Source organism: Thalassophryne amazonica, chromosome 18 (genome assembly GCF_902500255.1).
Source record: "Thalassophryne amazonica chromosome 18, fThaAma1.1, whole genome shotgun sequence".
NCBI lineage: Eukaryota > Metazoa > Chordata > Actinopteri > Batrachoidiformes > Batrachoididae > Thalassophryne > Thalassophryne amazonica.
Window position 1 is genome coordinate 44,235,780 of NC_047120.1, and position 18,735 is coordinate 44,254,514.

General features: G+C 40.2%; 1 pseudogene; it reads right to left on the reverse strand.

Moving 5' to 3' along the window:
* LOC117530713 overlaps nt 1–18,735 on the reverse strand; it is a 59,051-nt pseudogene that overhangs the window by 37,352 nt on the left and 2,964 nt on the right.

The window sequence follows — 18,735 nt, forward strand, 5'->3', positions numbered from 1 at the left end:
GACGCCATTTCCTCTCCAACTTACGGGTTATCTGCTTTAAGCTGCGAGTTTGTGAGTTATACCACGGAGTCAGGCACTTCTGATTTAAAGGTCTCTTTTTCAGAGGAGCTACAGCATCCAAAGTTGTCTTCAAAGAGGATGTAAAACTACTGACGAGATACTCTATCTCACTTACAGAGTTTAGGTAGCTACTCTGCACTGTGTTGGTATATGGCATTAGGGAACATAAAGAAGGAAACATATCCTTAAACCTAGTTACAGCGCTTTCTGAAAGACTTCTAGTGTAATGAAACTTATTCCCCACTGCTGGGTAGTCCATCAGAGTAAATGTAAATGTTATTAAGAAATGATCAGACAGAAGGGAGTTTTCAGGGAATACTGTTAAGTCTTCAATTTCCATACCATAAGTCAGAACAAGATCTAAGATATGATTAAAGTGGTGGGTGGACTCATTTACATTTTGAGCAAAGCCAATTGAGTCTAATAATAGATTAAATGCAGTGTTGAGGCTGTCATTCTCAGCATCTGTGTGGATGTTAAAATCGCCCACTATAATTATCTTATCTGAGCTAAGCACTAAGTCAGACAAAAGTTCTGAAAATTCACAGAGAAACTCACAGTAACGACCAGGAGGACGATAGATAACAACAAATAAAACTGGTTTTTGGGACTTCCAATTTGGATGGACAAGACTAAGAGTCAAGCTTTCAAATGAATTAAAGCTCTGTCTGGGTTTTTGATTAATTAATAAGCTGGAATGGAAGATTGCTGCTAATCCTCCGCCTCGGCCCGTGCTACGAGCGTTCTGGCAGTTGGTGTGACTCGGGGGTGTTGACTCATTTAAACTAACATATTCATCCTGCTGTAACCAGGTTTCTGTAAGGCAGAATAAATCAATATGTTGATCAATTATTATATCATTTACTAACAGGGACTTAGAAGAGAGAGACCTAATGTTTAATAGACCACATTTAACTGTTTTAGTCTGTGGTGCAGTTGAAGGTGCTATATTATTTTTCTTTTTGAATTTTTATGCTTAAATAGATTTTTGCTGGTTATTGGTGGTCTGGGAGCAGGCACCGTCTCTACGGGGATGGGGTAATGAGGGGATGGCAGGGGGAGAGAAGCTGCAGAGAGGTGTGTAAGACTACAACTCTGCTTCCTGGTCCCAACCCTGGATAGTCACGGTTTGGAGGATTTAAGAAAATTGGCCAGATTTCTAGAAATGAGAGCTGCTCCATCCAAAGTGGGATGGATGCCGTCTCTCCTAAGGACCAGGTTTTCCCCAGAAGCTTTGCCAATTATCTATGAAGCCCACCTCATTTTTTAAATAAAATATCTACATCACACACAATAGCTCAACACATATTAGCTAAAATGGTCAATGTAACTGTATAAAATATGTTCACCTGGAGAAGGGATTTTCTTAATCTGGGGAAGAGGAGCACTGTGCCACTCTGCAGTCAGGATGTACCCTCCTATTAAAGTGCTCATTTTTACACTGCACGATGTATTATGTTTTTTTAATTTGCTTCATTTGGAGTTTCACATTGAACATTCTCAAAGTCCCACAATTCTGGAATACATACATACAAATCCCACCAAATGTGGATGCCCTGATCCAAATGTAAAGATTGTATCTGACCTGGTAAAGGTAATATTTTATTGATTGTACTGGATTTAAACATGAGTGTCACACTAATCAGTCTGTGTTCCACTCTCAGTTCTTTTCATAAGCATGGCACCCAAAAAACTTGTAGCCACCACTCTATAAGCTCACTGGCAGTGTCACGATATGTTTCAAAAGCATATCTACACTCTGCCTTAAAATACGCACAGTCTTTTGATGACAAGTTTTTTTCCCCCCTCATTAGCTTAGCCCAGTGTTTTCTTCACATTCTAAACTTTTTTTTGTTGTTGTTGTTGCACATCAGAGTCATCAGGAGATGGCATGTGCCCCCAGTCCCCACAAACATGCTGAATATGAATTAAATTGGTCACCTGGTTCTTGAGATATTGCACTAACAAGGGTGGCAATGACATCTTGGATATCTCACTGTGACCTTGAAATTGACCCCAAGGTCACAGTAATCACGTGGTGTTGGGGGATCACCCAAGTACACCCGCATGCTAAATATGAATGAAATTGGTCAGCTGGTTCTTGAGATATTGCGCTAACAAGTGAAAATGTGGACTGACATTCTGATCGCTATATCCCCCACCCCATACTTTATACGGGGAGGAACAAAAAAAAAATGTTTAATGCATTTTGACAGCTAAAACACAGCCACTAATATTTGATCCATGTTAATCAGGATTACTCAGTGGTCTTGTTTAACGACCATAATGTTGCACTAAATACAACTAATAAGAGCCATACAAAAATGGTTTAACAGAAAAAAAACAATATGAATCAGTTTGGAATGTAGGTAGTTATTTTTCTTAACACACTTAAGAGCTGTTCACTTGTCAAGCATATACATTACTTGCGGTTACCCTGTGCAAGTACCCCCCGGAAAACAAGTATGTGATTACGATGATACTAAATACTTAATGATTTCCATGACATAGGCAATAGAGATGTCACCAGAATGTTATGATTTCACTTCAAATTGTGGGGGGAAACACAAAAAAAAAAAAAGCCATTTTCAAACCATAGTCTGTGGTACTTATGAAAAAGTGCTTTTCAGTCTGCATGACAACATTTACATCGCTTCTGCTTTTCACAGGGCATGGTGGGTCAGATTTAGTAGTAAAACAGGAACAGCCGTAACCTGTATCGTGGGCAAGCAAGTGCCATCTGTTCAACAACTTAACTGACAAAGGGGACAACTCCACAGTGGTACATAAGGTTGGGGGATCAAGCTAAATTCAAGTATTTCTTTAAGCCTCTTTGCAAAGAACAATCTATTTGTGTCCCCCTTTGTGTGTGCACCATTTATTCTATGTGCTAAACACACATCCTTAACAGTCCATCCTTTCAATGACTAAACAGCAGTGACCAGTTTCAATTAAAGTAATTATTTGAGTGAGAGGAGCAATGAAAGCTGCTGTCATAAAATGAATACATGCAAAATGTGTTCACTTCTGCAGGTAGAGGCCCATAAGTATTTGGGCAATGGCAATTTTGTAATTTGCCTCTGTACAGCACTACAGTTAAGCTGAAATTAAGAGATGGGCCGAGCAACATTTTTGAAATACTGCTAATGTGTAATACATTTGTATTTTCTTTTCTCAGCTCATCTCACACTTCCCTATCCTTGGCCAGGCTCTCTTCCTGGCCCTCTAACCACCTCAGCTAGCTAACTTAAACCCAAAATAACAACTCCAAGAGGACTCCAAATTCTGCTGCTTCTGCAATCTTGCTGTTTCAGTCACTATACACAGCTCATGGTCATAGGTGAGAATGGGCGCTTACATCTAAGGTTCAATTCTTTGTCATAACAGAAACAACAAAAGAGCACAACGTCTCCTGGATTTCTACTGCAATGCTTAAATAAATGACATCAGATATCGAGTGATAAATCATGAGTCTCGTCTTCCAGCTGAGCTCTCAGCAGTTGTGGGCGGTCTTTAAACCATCTGGATCACTCCATCAGTGTAATCCCCATAAAATCGTCCCTGAAAGCCATATTAATTTTCCGAACGGTGTCCACCTGGAGGTCTCTCACAGTTTCTGGAAAAAATTCGATGCAGCAAAGCTCCAAATCGTTCAGACATTTATTCACAATAAAAAAAAAACGACGAGAGGGGTGGACCAGTGCTCACACAAAGCCTGCTCACAGGCAAATGACGCAACCGACAGGCGTGAAAAAACTCACGCATGCGCACAAAGGTTCAAGCTTGGCTGATGCAATCACACGTGATTCAAATCCATATGGTTTTTGAAAAAAAAAAAAAAGGTCCGATACTTTTCTGACAGACCTCGTATTTATTATATACAATTTTAAAGAAAGCGACAAAAAGAACCTGAATAGAAACAGAAAATATAAAACCAACTAACATACATAAATACATACATACGGAAATAAATAAGTGTTTCCTGTGAACACCTAGTGACTCTTACACCTCCATTTCATCCCTGTCTTATTTAAGTTTAATGAGAGTTTGTTTCAGTCAAACCATATTTTCAATGTGTTAATTTCTTCAGTGATTTCCTCCAGCACTATCTGCCAAGCTAGAAAACTGCTGCATCCTAGTAAGAGCAGAATACTACTGGAATTAATTTGAATAAGTTTTTTTTTTCCCCCTCACTAAATAGATGCTACACTCACTGCAGTTTATTGTCTGGAATAGTCCCAGATTGCATTTCAGAGCTTCTAGAATCGAAACATTTTCATGCAGGTGGTGTTGGGGGGGGGGGGGGGGGGGGGGTAATTTTGAGTTTCAGCTTTTTTTGGTTTTTCACCACATTCATACCTGAATATGTGAAATCGTGAGAAACATTTGTGCGGATTAAAGTTACTAACTGGGACTCCTGTCTTGGTGAAAGAAGAGAGAGCGTCGTCCTACGTTCTGTTCACACAGCTCCAAACGCTACGCGGCTCTCTGCCGAGTCAAGTTAGAATGATAGAATCCAGTAGGAATTAATAACTTCAAAGCGAAACACCATTTTGTTTATTTTTATTTATGTCCAGAGATCAAGGATACAGTGACAAATTTCATATTTATTTACTTTAAGATTCAATGAAATACATATAAAACCTGTAAAGCCTACTTTTAGTACAAAATTCACGAGGTATCGATAAGGAATCGGATCGATAAGCAGAATCGATAATGGCATTGATATTGATAAAATCTTATCAATACCCATCCCTACTCACAATGTTTGTTTTTTTTGACAATTTAGTCATCAACCTTCATCAAAGCCATTTAAAAATATCAATCATGACTCACCTTTCTGCTGATTGAAGCTCCTAACCGGACTCTTGTCCGTTATTGCAGGCAAGAAACAAGAATCGTCCGTTTCACACCAGACTGGCTTATGCGTTCCTCATTAACATGTCTTTTCATGGGACAGCGCACAACAGCTCTCAATTGTGGAATGTACTATTAATATCCCTTCATATCCCTATACAAACCCTTCACTGGTTTGTAAACTGAAGTTATGGTCCCTCATGCAAAGGAAAAAAGAAAAAATATCCTCCGAGTGTTGTTTTTGTAGGAGTTCAGTAATTAAGCACTTTCCTCCAAATGACTCGTTCTCTGTGGCTGCTAACGGCTGGCCAGCAAACAGAAGGTACCATCCCTCGTGCAAAGGGGGGGGGGGGGGGGGGAATATCCTTCATGCATTGTTTTTGAGGGACTTCACTGAATAAGCACTTCCTCCAAATGACTCGTTCTCTGCCGCAGCTGTGTGTAAGAGTGCGCATCTCTGCTACGGGCCGCAGGCCCCGCTGACGAGAAGCTCCCTCTCTGCTCGACTCGCTCCTGCAGCTTTTCCAGCCCAGTTCCGAATGTCCAGGTGTTCGCTTGCTTCAGGCTGTTTGCTGGAGCATGTTTAAAGCCCGGCTGCCGTAGAAAATGCTCCATTTCTGTTGAAATTTGCTAAATCCCAGACCACATGAAGGCATGTGTGAAAACGCAGGCGTTCACCAACAAGGAAACGGCACCTCTGTTCCCACGACAATCACATCACACCTTGGACAACCTCTTTGATTGACTGAACTTACTAAAAAAAATAAATAAATAACATTTAAAAAATGCACAGATTATGGCAGAAAGTGTCATCCATGTAACCACTTATTTTCATTGTAGTACATTATAATGATTTCTACTTAAGAAGATGATGCAGAAACATCCAGCTTGCAACAACTGGGCCAAGATGAATAAAAGAAGAATTGATGTTACTGCCTGAACATTCTTTAATTAAATCTATACTCAACAAAAATATAAACGCAACACTTCCCATTTCCCATGAAATGAACTCAAAGATCTAAAACATTTTCCACATACACAATATCACCATTTCCCTCAAATATTGTTCACAAACCAGTCTAAATCTGTGATAGAGCACTTCTCCTTTGCTGAGATAATCCATCCCACCTCACAGGTGTGCCATATCAAGATGCTGATTAGACATCATGATTAGTGCACAGGTGTGCCTTAGACTGCCCACAATAAAAGGCCACTATGAAAGGTGCAGTTTTATCACAGCACAATGCCACAGATGTCGCAAGATTTGAGGGAGCGTGCAATTGGCATGCTGACAGCAGGAATGTCAACCAGAGCTGTTGCTCGTGTATTGAATGTTCATTTCTCTACCATAAGCCGTCTCCAAAGGCGTTTCAGAGAATTTGGCAGTACATCCAACCAGCCTCACAACCGCAGACCACATGTAACCACACCAGCCCAGGACCTCCACATCCAGCATGTTCACCTCCAAGATTGTCTGAGACCAGCCACTCGGACAGCTGCTGAAACAACCGGTTTGCATAACCAAATAATTTCTGCACAAACTGTCAGAAACCGTCTCAGGGAAGCTCATCTGCATGCTCGTCGTCCTCATCGGGGTCTCGACCTGACTCCAGTTCGTTGTCGTAACCGACTTGAGTGGGCAAATGCTCACATTCGCTGGCGTTTGGCACATTGGAGAGGTGTTCTCTCCCGGTTCACACTGTTCAGGGCAGATAGCAGACAGCATGTGTGGCATCGTGTGGGTGAGCAGTTTTCTGATGTCAATGTTGTGGATCGAGTGGCCCATGGTGGCAGTGGGGTTATGGTATGGGCAGACGTCTGTTATGGACGAAGAACACAGGTGCATTCTATTGATGGCATTTTGAATGCACAGAGATACCGTGACGAGATCCTGAGGCCCATTGCTGTGCCAACCAAGAACATCACCTCATGTTGCAGCAGGATAATGCACGGCCCCATGTTGCAAGGATCTGTACACAATTCTTGGAAGCTGAAAATGTCCCAGTTCTTGCATGGCCGGCATACTCACCGGACATGTCACCCATTGAGCATGTTTGGGATGCTCTGGACCGGCGTATACGACAGCGTGTACCAGTTCCAGCCAATATCCAGCAACTTCGCACAGCCATTGGAGAGGAGTGGACCAACATTCCACAGGCCACAATTGACAACCTGATCAACTCTATGCGAAGGAGATGCGTTGCACTGCATGAGGCAAATGGTGGTCACACCAGATACTGACTGGTATCCCCCCCAATGAAACAAAACTGCACCTTTCAGAGTGGCCTTTTATTATGAACAGTCTAAGGCACACCTGTGCACTAATCATGGTGTCTAATCATCATCTTGATATAGCACACCTGTGAGGTGGGATGGATTATGTCAGCAAAGGAGAAGTGCTCACTATCACAGATTTAGACTGATTTGTGAACAATATTTGAGGGAAATGGTGATATTGTGTATGTGGAAAAAGTTTTAGATCTTTGAGTTCATCTCATACAAAATGGGAGCAAAACCAAAAGTGTTACGTTTATATTTTTGTTGAGTGTATGATAGAAATGTACACGTAACAATTTCAAAAAATGTTATGCGCTGATGATTTGGATGTTATTGTGATCTTAAACAGGGTTCTTGCCAGCACAGTTGAGCATCACGGCCCCTGTGCTGTGATTTAACCAGCATAGGGAGCCTCTGTTTTGTTTTTTTTCCTTTTCCTGTTTTAAAAGAAGTCACACATTAATGTCTCAGCAACACAAATTGGCTCCCAAAATGTAGGAAACTGTGTTTCAAAGGATTAAAAAAAAAAAAAAAAAAAAAAAAAGAAAAGAAAAGCCCCTGGACCCTCCTACAATACTTGTCACATGGTTATGCCCTGCTAAATTTCCCCCTACACTGTGAAAAAATCCTGGTGAGAACCCTGTTAAGTACCGGATTGTCTAATATTTTGGAAACGTATGTAAACGGTAAAAATATCACGGTCTAATTAAGTTAATTCCAGAGCTATTTGGTATATTTAGAGTGTAGACTGTTATGTGTCAAGCAATTAGGGCTGAAACGATTCATCGAGCAATTCGAATAATTCGATTACAAAAAATGTTCGAGGCAAATTCTTTGCCTCGAGGCTTTGTTTAAAGCTGTAGTACATATGCCAGGCCTGTATGTGGCACTGTAACGCACAAAAAATACAGAAGAAGACCATAGCGCTAATCAATGTAGCAGGCAATGCTACAAGTTTGCAAAGCCACACGCTGAGTAAAATAAAGCCTTTTAAGAGAAAGGGTCCACGCGGATCGTCTAAAACAGACTTACTGCGCATTTAAAGTGAGCAGTGTGTTTGTGTATATATATATATATATATATAAAAACACACGTTTTGCTCCACTGGCCGTTCTCCACCTCCGCAGATGAAGCGAAAGGACGCGCGCACTTTAAATGAGTCATGTTTAATGATTAAAAAAAAACCTTTAATTCAGATTTAGTAAGAGTTTTTAAATCAACAGGCAGCTTTTGTGGAAACGCTGCAATCCACAGCCGTTTTTCAAAGACTGTTATTCACCAAGTATCCACAGAAAAAGAATTTGACTTTGGTTTGAGCTACACTCTATACAGCATGTATAAATATACATTAAACACTGAATAAATCACAGTAATAAAAAGTGCAAATGAAATATGCAATAAGAAGGAAAAAAAAAAGAATGCACTGTCCGCAGACTGAAGATTTCACAGACTGCCTGGGCTTATGGTTTGGCAAAGCTCTAAATCTCAATATGAAAAAATAAATAATAACCCGGCAAAACAGAGAGAGAGAGAACACCCTAAACTTAAAAATCTGCATGATGGCACAGAAACATTGTGCCACTGCTTAGAAAGAGCCCTGCCACTACTGCTACTGTTTAAAAACACAAAGGTACTTTTTATCCAATTACTCAATAAAATAAATCGATAGAATATTCGATAACTGCAGCCCTACAAGCAATAAATTACATTCCATCATAAGAACAACTTTGTGTTGGGGATTTTATTTCTTTCAAGTTGTATGTTTACAGAAGATTGAACTTAAGGAAATGGCCTCCATTTGTACTTTGAAACAGTTAACATTCTAGAGCTTCCTCCTCTGGAAGACCTATGTGTGCCACCTTGGGTAATAATTGTCAACAACACTGCTATACTAAAGATTTCTGGGGAGAACCCTGCACCACCTACAATACCAATTGCAAGCATAACAATAATAGCGGATCACATGCTGTTACACTGTATAATGTAACTATCGCAAAAATTTATGTTTGTAATGGTGGAAAAGAACAGCCAAAGAAAACATTCAGAATGTCACAAAAGTACATAACCAGATTTTTAGCGAATACTGCAACATATCAACAGTCCTATAATCCACGTTTTTCAAACAGAGGGCCATAGCCTTGAATTTGAAGGTGCTGATGCTCATCCCAATCACCTCACATACTGCCTCAAACCTGCCTATTGGGTATCACAGGTGACTGTCTAGTGAGACTAACAGAACCACATCATCTGCAACAAACAGATGTAGTTCTGAGGTCAAACTTGCTACCCTCCAGTCCCCAACTGCACCTTGAAATCCTGTCTGAAAATCACAAACAGGATTAGTGACAAGGGGCAGCCCTGGCAGAATCCAACACACAAAGGAAACTGGTTTGATAAAATGCAGAGATTGAAGACACAGCTCCAACTCTGGTTGCATTGAGTTTTATTATTCAAAACTGATATTTATACCATTTTGGCAGTTACTTTATTATTTACCAATTTGGCTTAAATTCATAATTAAGCGGCACTAGTATTTTGAAATTACTTTTAGCATAATTTGTTTAATTAAACAAAAACTCTAAAAATATTTGAAGTCTGGTTGTACAACCCCTGGCAATAATTATGGAATCACCGGCCTCGGAGGATGTTCATTCAGTTGTTTAATTTTGTAGAAAAAAAAAAAGCAGATCACAGACATGACACAAAACTAAAGTCATTTCAAATGCCAACTTTTTGGATTTAAGAAAGACTAAGAAATCAAGAAAAAAACAAAAAACAAAAAAACTGTGGCAGTCAGTAACGGTTACCTTTTTAGACCAAGCAGAGGGAAAAAAATATGAACTCACTCAATTCTGAGGAATAAATTATGGAATCACCCTGTAAATTTTCATCTCCAAAACTAACACCTGCATCAAATCAGATCTGCTTGTTAGTCTGCATCTAAAAAGAAGTGATCACACCTTGGAGAGCTGTTGCACCAAGTGGACTGACAAGTGGCTGGATGACTGGATGAAAATCATTCAGTGATGAATCTCGAATCTGCATTGGGCAAGGTGATGATGCTGGAACTTTTGTTTGGTGCCGTTTCAATGACATTTATAAAGATGACTGCCTGAAGAGAACATGTAAATTTCCACAGTCATTGATGATATGGGGCTGCATGTCAAGTAAAGGCACCGGGGAGATGGCTGTCATTACATCATCAATAAATGCACAAGTTTACGTTGATATTTCGGACACTTTTCTTATCCCATCAATTGAAAGGATGTTTGGGGATGATGAAATAATTTTTCAAGATGATAATGCATCTTGCCATAGAGCAAAAACTGTGAAAACATTCCTTGCAAAGACACATAGGGTCAATGTCATGGCCTGCAAATAGTCCGGATCTTAATCCAATTGAAAATCTTTGGTGGAAATTGAAGAAAATGGTCCATGACAAGGCTCCAACCTGCAAAGCTGATCTGGCAACAGCAATCAGAGAAAGTTGGAGCCAGATTGATGAAGAGTACTGTTTGTCACTCATTAAGTCCATGCCTCAGAGACTGCAAGATGTTATAAAAGCCAGAGGTGGTGCAACAAAATACTAGTGATGTGTTGGAGCATTCTTTTGTTTTTCATGATTCCAGAATTTTTTCCTCAGAATTGAGTGAGTCCATATTTTTTTCCCTCTGCTTCGTCTAAAAAAGTAACCGTTACTGACTGCCACAATTTTTTTTCCTGATTTCTTATAGTGTTTCTTAAAGCCAGAAAGTTGCCATTTGAAATGACTTTAGTTTTGTGTCATGTCTGTGATCTGCTTTTTTTCTACAAAATTGAACATCCTCCAAGGCCGGTGATTCCATAATTTTTTGCCAGGGGCTGTAGTTAGTCTACAATTTAAGAGGTGAAAGAAAGAAAAAAAAAAAAAACAAGATTCAAACTGAACTGTGATTCTACCCAAAATGATTGTGATATGATCGTTTGGCCAGATCATGAAAATAAATAATTTTCAGGTGTCCATCAATGTCCTTGACATTTCTCACTCTCTCAAATTCAGAAAGGTAAGGAGAAGGGGGGTGTCTTTGATGTCTCCTTTGATATTTCAGAGCCCAAAGTTGGCAACACAGCATTTCCCATAGGTCGGGCACAGAATACACTCCCCGGGAGGTAGAGGCCCACGTTTGCAGCCAGTGAACAACATGCCTGTTCATTTTAAAAATAAATAAATGCACACTAATTTTTGGCTTCACAATATTGTAAAAACTGACATTGCTGTATTTTTTCTGCAATATATTGTGTTTTTAAAAATAATTACAGAAAATTTCATACATCACTTGAATAGCTGTACTTGCAAAACTGACTCATTCTAGAATGACTAGGGTGATTTTGTATGTGACTGGAGAGAAGGCTACTTTTAAACTAAAAAGTTTAAGAACGGCAATTAACTCAAACTGCCTGTTTTTGGTCAATGGCATCCTGATTGATTTTACAGCCATTTCTATGTTTTATTTCAGTTTTTTATCCTGTTTTGCTCAGTTTTATCACAGAGCATTACTTGGCTCTGCTGATTATGGAGAAGAGCTTGTCACTGCCAGATTTGTAAAGGATATAGTACAGCAACACCAATTGGACAGACTCATGTTTGTCAGCACTCGACCAATGTCTTGCAATAATTAATCTGTATATAAAGTTGAATTTATTGTCTTAAAATGTTTTTGTCTATTCATTTTAACACTACTAGAGCAGCACTTTATTTTAATTATAATCTGTATGTACAGTTGTATGCAAAAGTTTGGGCACCCCTGAGAATTTTCCTTTATAAATCATTGGTTGTCTGGATCATAAATTTCAGGTAAATATATCATATAGCGGACAAACAGTGATATTTGAGAAGTGAAATGAAGTTTCTAAGATTTACAGAAACTGTGTAATAATTAAATAAAATTGGGCAGGTGCATAAATTTGGGCAACCATGTCATTTTACTGATTTGAATGCATTTAGCTCTAATTATTGTAACACAAAATTGGTTTGGTAAGCTCATTGACCCTTGACTTCCTTACATAGGTGAATCCAATCATGAGAAGGGTTATTTAAGGGGACCATTTGCAAATGTTTCCCCTCTTTGCATCTCTTCTAATGAGTGCAACATGGGAGCCTCTAAACAACTCTCAAATGACCTGAAAACAAAAATTGTTCAACATCATGGTTTAGGAGAAGGATACAAAAAGCTATCTCAGAGATTTCAGCTGTCAGTTCCCACTGTGAGGAATATAGTGAGGAAATGGAAGACCACAGGCACAGTATTAGTTAAGTCCAGAAGTAGCAGGCCAAGAAAAATCTCAGATAAACTGAAGTGAAGGAAGGTTAGAACAGTCATAGTCAACCCACAGACGTGCTCCAAAGACCTACAAAATGATCATGCAGCAGATCGTGTCTCTGTGCATCGTTCAACTATGCAGCACACTTTGCACAAGGAGATGCTGTATGATGTTGTAATGCAGAGGAAGCCTTTTCTGTGTACACACCACAAAGAGACACTTGAGGTATGCTCAAGCACATTTGGACAAGCTAGCTTCATTTAGGAATAAGGTGCTGTGGACTGATGAAACTAAAATTTAGTTATTTGGACATAAGGGGCGGTATGCATGGCTGAAAAAGAACACAGCATTCCAAGAAAAACACTACCTACAGTAAGATTTGGAGGTGGTTCCATCATGCGATGGGGCTGTGTGGCCAGTGCAGGTACTGGGAATCTTGTTAAAGTTGAGGGTCTCATGGATTCCAGTCAATATCAGCAGATTCTTGAGAACAATGTTCAGGAATTGGTGACAAAGTTGAAGGTGCACCAGGGTTGGATCTTTCAACAAGACGACGACCCTAAACACTGCTCAAAATCTACTAAGGCATTCATGCAGAGGAACAAGTACAATGTTCTGGAATGGCCATCTCAGTCCCCAGACCTGAATATTATGGAAAATCTGTGGTGTGATTTTAAGCAGGCTGTTCATGCTCAGAAACCAACAAACCTGACTGAACTGGAGATGTTTTGTTAAGAAGAATGGTCCAAAATACCTTCAACCAGAATCCAGACTCTCAGTGGAAGCTACAGGAAGTGTTTAGAGGCTGTTATTTCTGCAAAAGGAGGATCTACTAAATACTGATGTTTTTTTTTTCCTGTTGTAGTGCCAAATTTATGCACCTGCCTAATTTTGTTTGAAGAATTATTGCACACTTTCTACAAATCCTAGAAACTTCATTTCACTTCTCAAATATCACTGTCTGCTATATGATATTTAACTAAAATTGCTGATCCAAGCAACCAATGATTTATAAAGGAAAATCATGGCAATCATCAGGGGTGCCCAAACTTACATACCACTGTAAATAGCTAATGTTAAATTATTAATGTCTGGTGTGGTCCCCTGGCACGCATTTTCTTGTAAATTATTGTTTTTGTTCAATAAACTTTTTTTTAAATGTATCTGTATAATATTTGAATAAATTCAAAAAGGTTTTATTGGCATGGGAAACAATTAACATTTTCACAGCAACTGTTAAAAGGGAAAACAAATAACCATAGTATCAAAGTATATAATGCTTTGTGTGAATTTATTATACAATGAGCAATGTATTAAGGTCTGACCAAACTTTGGTAAGATTTCTGGTAAACTCAATTTTATAGTTTCTACAAAAGTCATTTGGGAAAATGACTGATCTAAGGCCAGCATTTTCCTTTTATGACAATTATTAGACACAACCCGATAGTTTTCTTTCTTTGTCAGAACACACTTCTATTTAAGCTTGTATTTAAATAGCTTTGCTTGACATACCCCGCGATAACAGCTATTGAGCATGAGAACATGGGGCTGAGAATACCATGCAGTCCTAGTATAATTGCTCAAAAAAATAAAGACATCAAAATTACGGATGTCAGGCGGCTTGAACAACTTTCACTTCATGTAGCACCAACATCCTGTTGTTGTTCAGTCTGCGATGCCATCTTGTCTATGTGCCACATGTTCTCCTGATTTCATATAGTTTATATACAGTATCATCTGACATACAAGGAGATACTTCCCGCAGAAACAAGAAATAACCAGCCCCACCCCGGAATGTACCATTTTCACAAGCCCAGACCCCTTCAACACAGTTGCTTCACTCCCTTGCCATCAGCACTGCCCTCATGCCCTTTTTCCCCCTCTTGAAACCACCCTGGAAATTCACACCACAGAGCAAACACCTACCGGTGTACTCTATAGTACCTTTATATGGAGCCACAATGACTATTTACAATTGTTTTTATGACTGTGTGATCTATAGATAACACTGTATTAGCCACATGACAACCTACACCTTACTGGACAAATGGTATCTCTTTCCCTGAAGTCTGACCAAACCACTACCATGGAACATCAGGCATTTAGGCCAAGGCAGCATACTGGAAGGACTGGAAATACAATGACTTTTACAGGCCAGACAAAGGCTTAGCTAGCAAGTTGTACAATGCAATGTTTTAAGAATATTTTTTATTAAGAGTAAAAGGTGTTTGGTAAGTGTAACAATGTGTATTCAATTTCAGCATATGTGGAGTAGCCTTACTGAATACATTATTATCAAATCTAGCAGAACTGACAAAGTAAAAACACATGAACAATTAATCTTTTCATCTCTGTGGGTGGGGACACCTTTACTTACATTTTGACATGTCGCTGCTCAATGTCCACTCTGGCCAGCTCCTCCTCTTCGAGGTCAGAGTCCCCTCCAGAGCTACTTTCTGTTACATCTGAGTCAAAGGCGCTTTCTGCTGAGCGAAGGTTGGCCGACCCGCTCAGGTACAGCCTTTCCAGTTCCAAAGGCATACAGCCACTTTTCAAGAAGCGAGTCAGGCTGTCTCTGTTGTTTGAGGAATGGCGCCCAGTCCTCCAAGAAGCTGTAGAGGCCGTCTCCGATTTGCGGGTCCCGACTAGGAGCCGGTTGAGAGCAGAGTCCAAGAAACCACCCAACTGCTGCTGAATGTGCCGCTCCACCTGCTTAGCCTGCACAACCTGAAGACGTTTGCGCAGGCGCCGTAGTCGATTTTCAATCTCTGTTTGGCGGCTGCTGTTGAGAAAGGTGCGCTCCCTGACATGGGCTTCAAGGCTATCTGAGAATGGAGTGCAGGAAAGAGGAGGCTGTGATGCAGGTACACAAGATGGGGAGTCCTGCCGGCTACTGCATGGTCTCTCCACATCAGACCCCTGTGGAGTGGTAGATGTGTATGATTCAGCATCCTCCAAGTTCAGTTCTTCGGTGGGGTTAGGGTTGTCATGGGTAAAGGGGGAAATTGCAGCAGACTGAATTTGTGGTGGCTCAAAGTTTTTTCCAACTATATTCTGAGAAAACCCAGAGTAATTTTTCTGTTTAAGCGCTCCTTTTACTGAGATATGACCTGACAAGTTCGCTGTTAAGGTCTCTGGGTTCAAGGGCAGGTTCTGTATTTGAGAGTCTGCCGTGAGTGATGGCTTATCACCATTCACAACCACACAACCAGAGCCAGACATGCTGGTCAGCTTTTTGGCCAAGCCATTGACAGGTGCCATGGGCTGCCCACCACCGTTAGTGCTGCCACTCATCAGGGATTTGAACTGGCTGCCTGAGAAATCTATTGCCTGCCGCTTCCTTAGCAGGAAATCACCTCTGCCGTTGAGCAGGGCACTAGGCAATATTCTGTGGCTTTTCAACACAGACTGTTTAATGAGCACTCCTTGCAACTTGATTGACTCCTTAGTTGAAGTGACAGGTGTCACATCAGAGCACAGGTAGGAAGCCACCAGTGGCTGGAGTTTGCCCAAGGCAGAAGCCTGGGTAACCGAGTCGCTTGGGGGCTGCTGCTGCTCCTCCTGTTCACTGCCACAGAAGTTGAGAGGACACTCTTCGGATCCAACCTTGCACTTTGCAGTGCCGCTGTTAGGAACAAGGATGTTGCTGGCGTTACCGTTGTTCTCTGCACTGGCAGGTGAGAGACTTGAGGAAGGGGCAGCCAGTTTGAAGCGGATGTGGTGAGCTTCGGCTGGGGCGTCGGTGAGAGCGGGCGCCATCGCAGCCATGCAGTGCAGAGGGACGGGCACCGCGGCCTGCTCCACACCACCCGCTTACTGCCCCACCAGAGGACAGCCTACATAAAACAAAATGAAGTATAGACAAATGAGAAGAGGGAAGACCAGAAGCAAAAATTAAACAATTTAAAAAAGGACAAATAAGTCTTATGTCTCATTCTGATTCAAATTCAAAGTCTCTGACATTACTTTCAAATTTGGTTAGTTTTAGTTTGGTGATTCATTTGATTTGAGATAAATTGGTTTGTCATGTTTGCAAGACAAAACAATGGTATTCACTCTGAGTAAAGGCCCTTTTGTCATTTTATCAATATATTTTGTTATATACTTACAAATACAGTATTTAATGCTTGCAATGAGCAATTTCCTCAAATTAAACCAAAATAAAAAGAAACTATTATTTGAAGTTGCTCATCCAACAGCACATCAGCCTTTAGTCATGCACTGTTGTACCAAGTAACCCCTCTGGTTATACCAATAGTTCTCAACCCGATCTTCAAGTACCACCTAACCCACATAGTCTCTCTCTCCCTGCTCTGCCACAAGCAGAAAAGTCACATTTTTCCTTCACTTCTTACACAAGTGTATAAACAATGGAAAATAGTTAAGTTAATCAAAGTATTTGTCTCTTTAAATTGTAGACTTTAACACTACTAGGGTTGGGTATCAGGAACCGGTTCTTTTTGGGTATCGTTAAATGATTCATCCACCGATATCAATGGCCTTTTTGCTTAATGATTCCCTTATCAGTCCTTCGGTGCGGCCGTTGTTTTTGAGAGTGTTTGTCGGGAAAATGATAATTTCTCTACATTGACTACAGACCCTGCAGTGGGTCTGTAATCAACTGTTTCTGCAGCGCAGATCTGCTTTGGACCTTGAACCAATGAAGCAGTGCTCCGATCCACTGCTTTGTTGGATCTGTGCTTCGCTCCTCTTCAGAAGCAGCAACTCTGCTTCTTAAAGCCCTCTCAAAGCCATTAAAATATGTCAAATGTGAGTCACTTTTGTGCGGAATAAAGTGACTAATTGGGACTCCTGTCTTGTTGCGAGAAAGAAACAAGTATCTTCCTCCGTTCCGTTGCTCCCAACACTGTGCAGCTCAGAATTAATAACTTCAAAGCGAATCGCAGTTTAAAATCAAATTACACGTCTTTCCAAACATTGTAATACAAACAAATTGCAATCGATCAAAATGTTTTTCCTCCCAAAATGAGACATTCCGCGCTGATGTGCAGCAGTCCAAGACTGTATGGATGCAGAACTGCAGACTCCAGCAGCCGTCTGAGTTCAGCTCAGACGTATGGAGAGACATCCGTCATTAATGTCTGAAAGGAAATGCTTTTGACAAAAACTACAGATTTTGTTTATTTCTATTTATGTCCAGCGATCAAGGATCCAGTGACCAATTTTATGTTTGTTTACTTTAAGACTCAATAAAATGTATTGACCTAGAAAACCTGTAAAGCCTACTTTTAGTACACACACACACACACACACAAAAATCACAGGAGGTATCAATCAGGGAATCGATAAGGAATCGGATTGATAGATAAAATCTTATCAATACCCGTCCCTAAACACTACAGAGTTCCGAGAGCTGATGAGTAGTTGTTCATCAATCATGGTTTTGACCCAGTCATATATCGTGCTCATCACAAACAAATGTTTCTAAACGATGACTGTAGCAAAAAGGCATTGGCAACATTTAAGTCCCTTTTCAAGAATTTTTTTTTACGTTAGTAGGCATACAGAAATAATTTTGTACCACAGAAGGCTTTCATGAATCAATTAAAATTTTGAATAAGTAAAATATCGATGCATTTCTTGAACAGTTTGATGACTCTACATTCAATTGTAATCAAAGTAAATGTTGAGGCAACTCACCGATGTTAGCTTGTTTAATTAAATGGCCTTATCTGCTGGTTTAGTGAGGTTAGAGTAATTATCTCAGACATAGCAGCTCCATACTGAATTCTTAATGAAGTAGATTTCAATATGTTAGCTTAAATTCAGCAGAGAGCTGTGGATGGGTGGAATGTTTTCCTATTAACTCTTCAAAAGCACATATTACCCATTGTTAGGTGGCTTTCCTCCTCTAAGGTGCAGCTGTCCTCTTCGTTTGTTTTTTTTTTTTTTTAATATACATTTCCATACACTTCTGGCCATAACACAGGTTTTAGCTATGCAAAGTTTACTGACTGATCCATGTGGATTGGTGTCAGGTTTGTTTACATTAGTTGTACTTTGGAACATCAAATCTTTGTGGTTTTGAAACTAAGGCATTTCCAACCTGTGGTATACGTCGTGAAACTAGTAACCAACCCATACCTACTTCACACATTTCAATAACTACACGGATCAGCAAAGCCAGAAAAACACAGAGCAGCCCAAAGCTTTTGTGGCTTGCTCCTGTTATTTTGTCCAGTTTGAAGTGTACCCTCTCAAATTTTCAGGCCCAGGGGC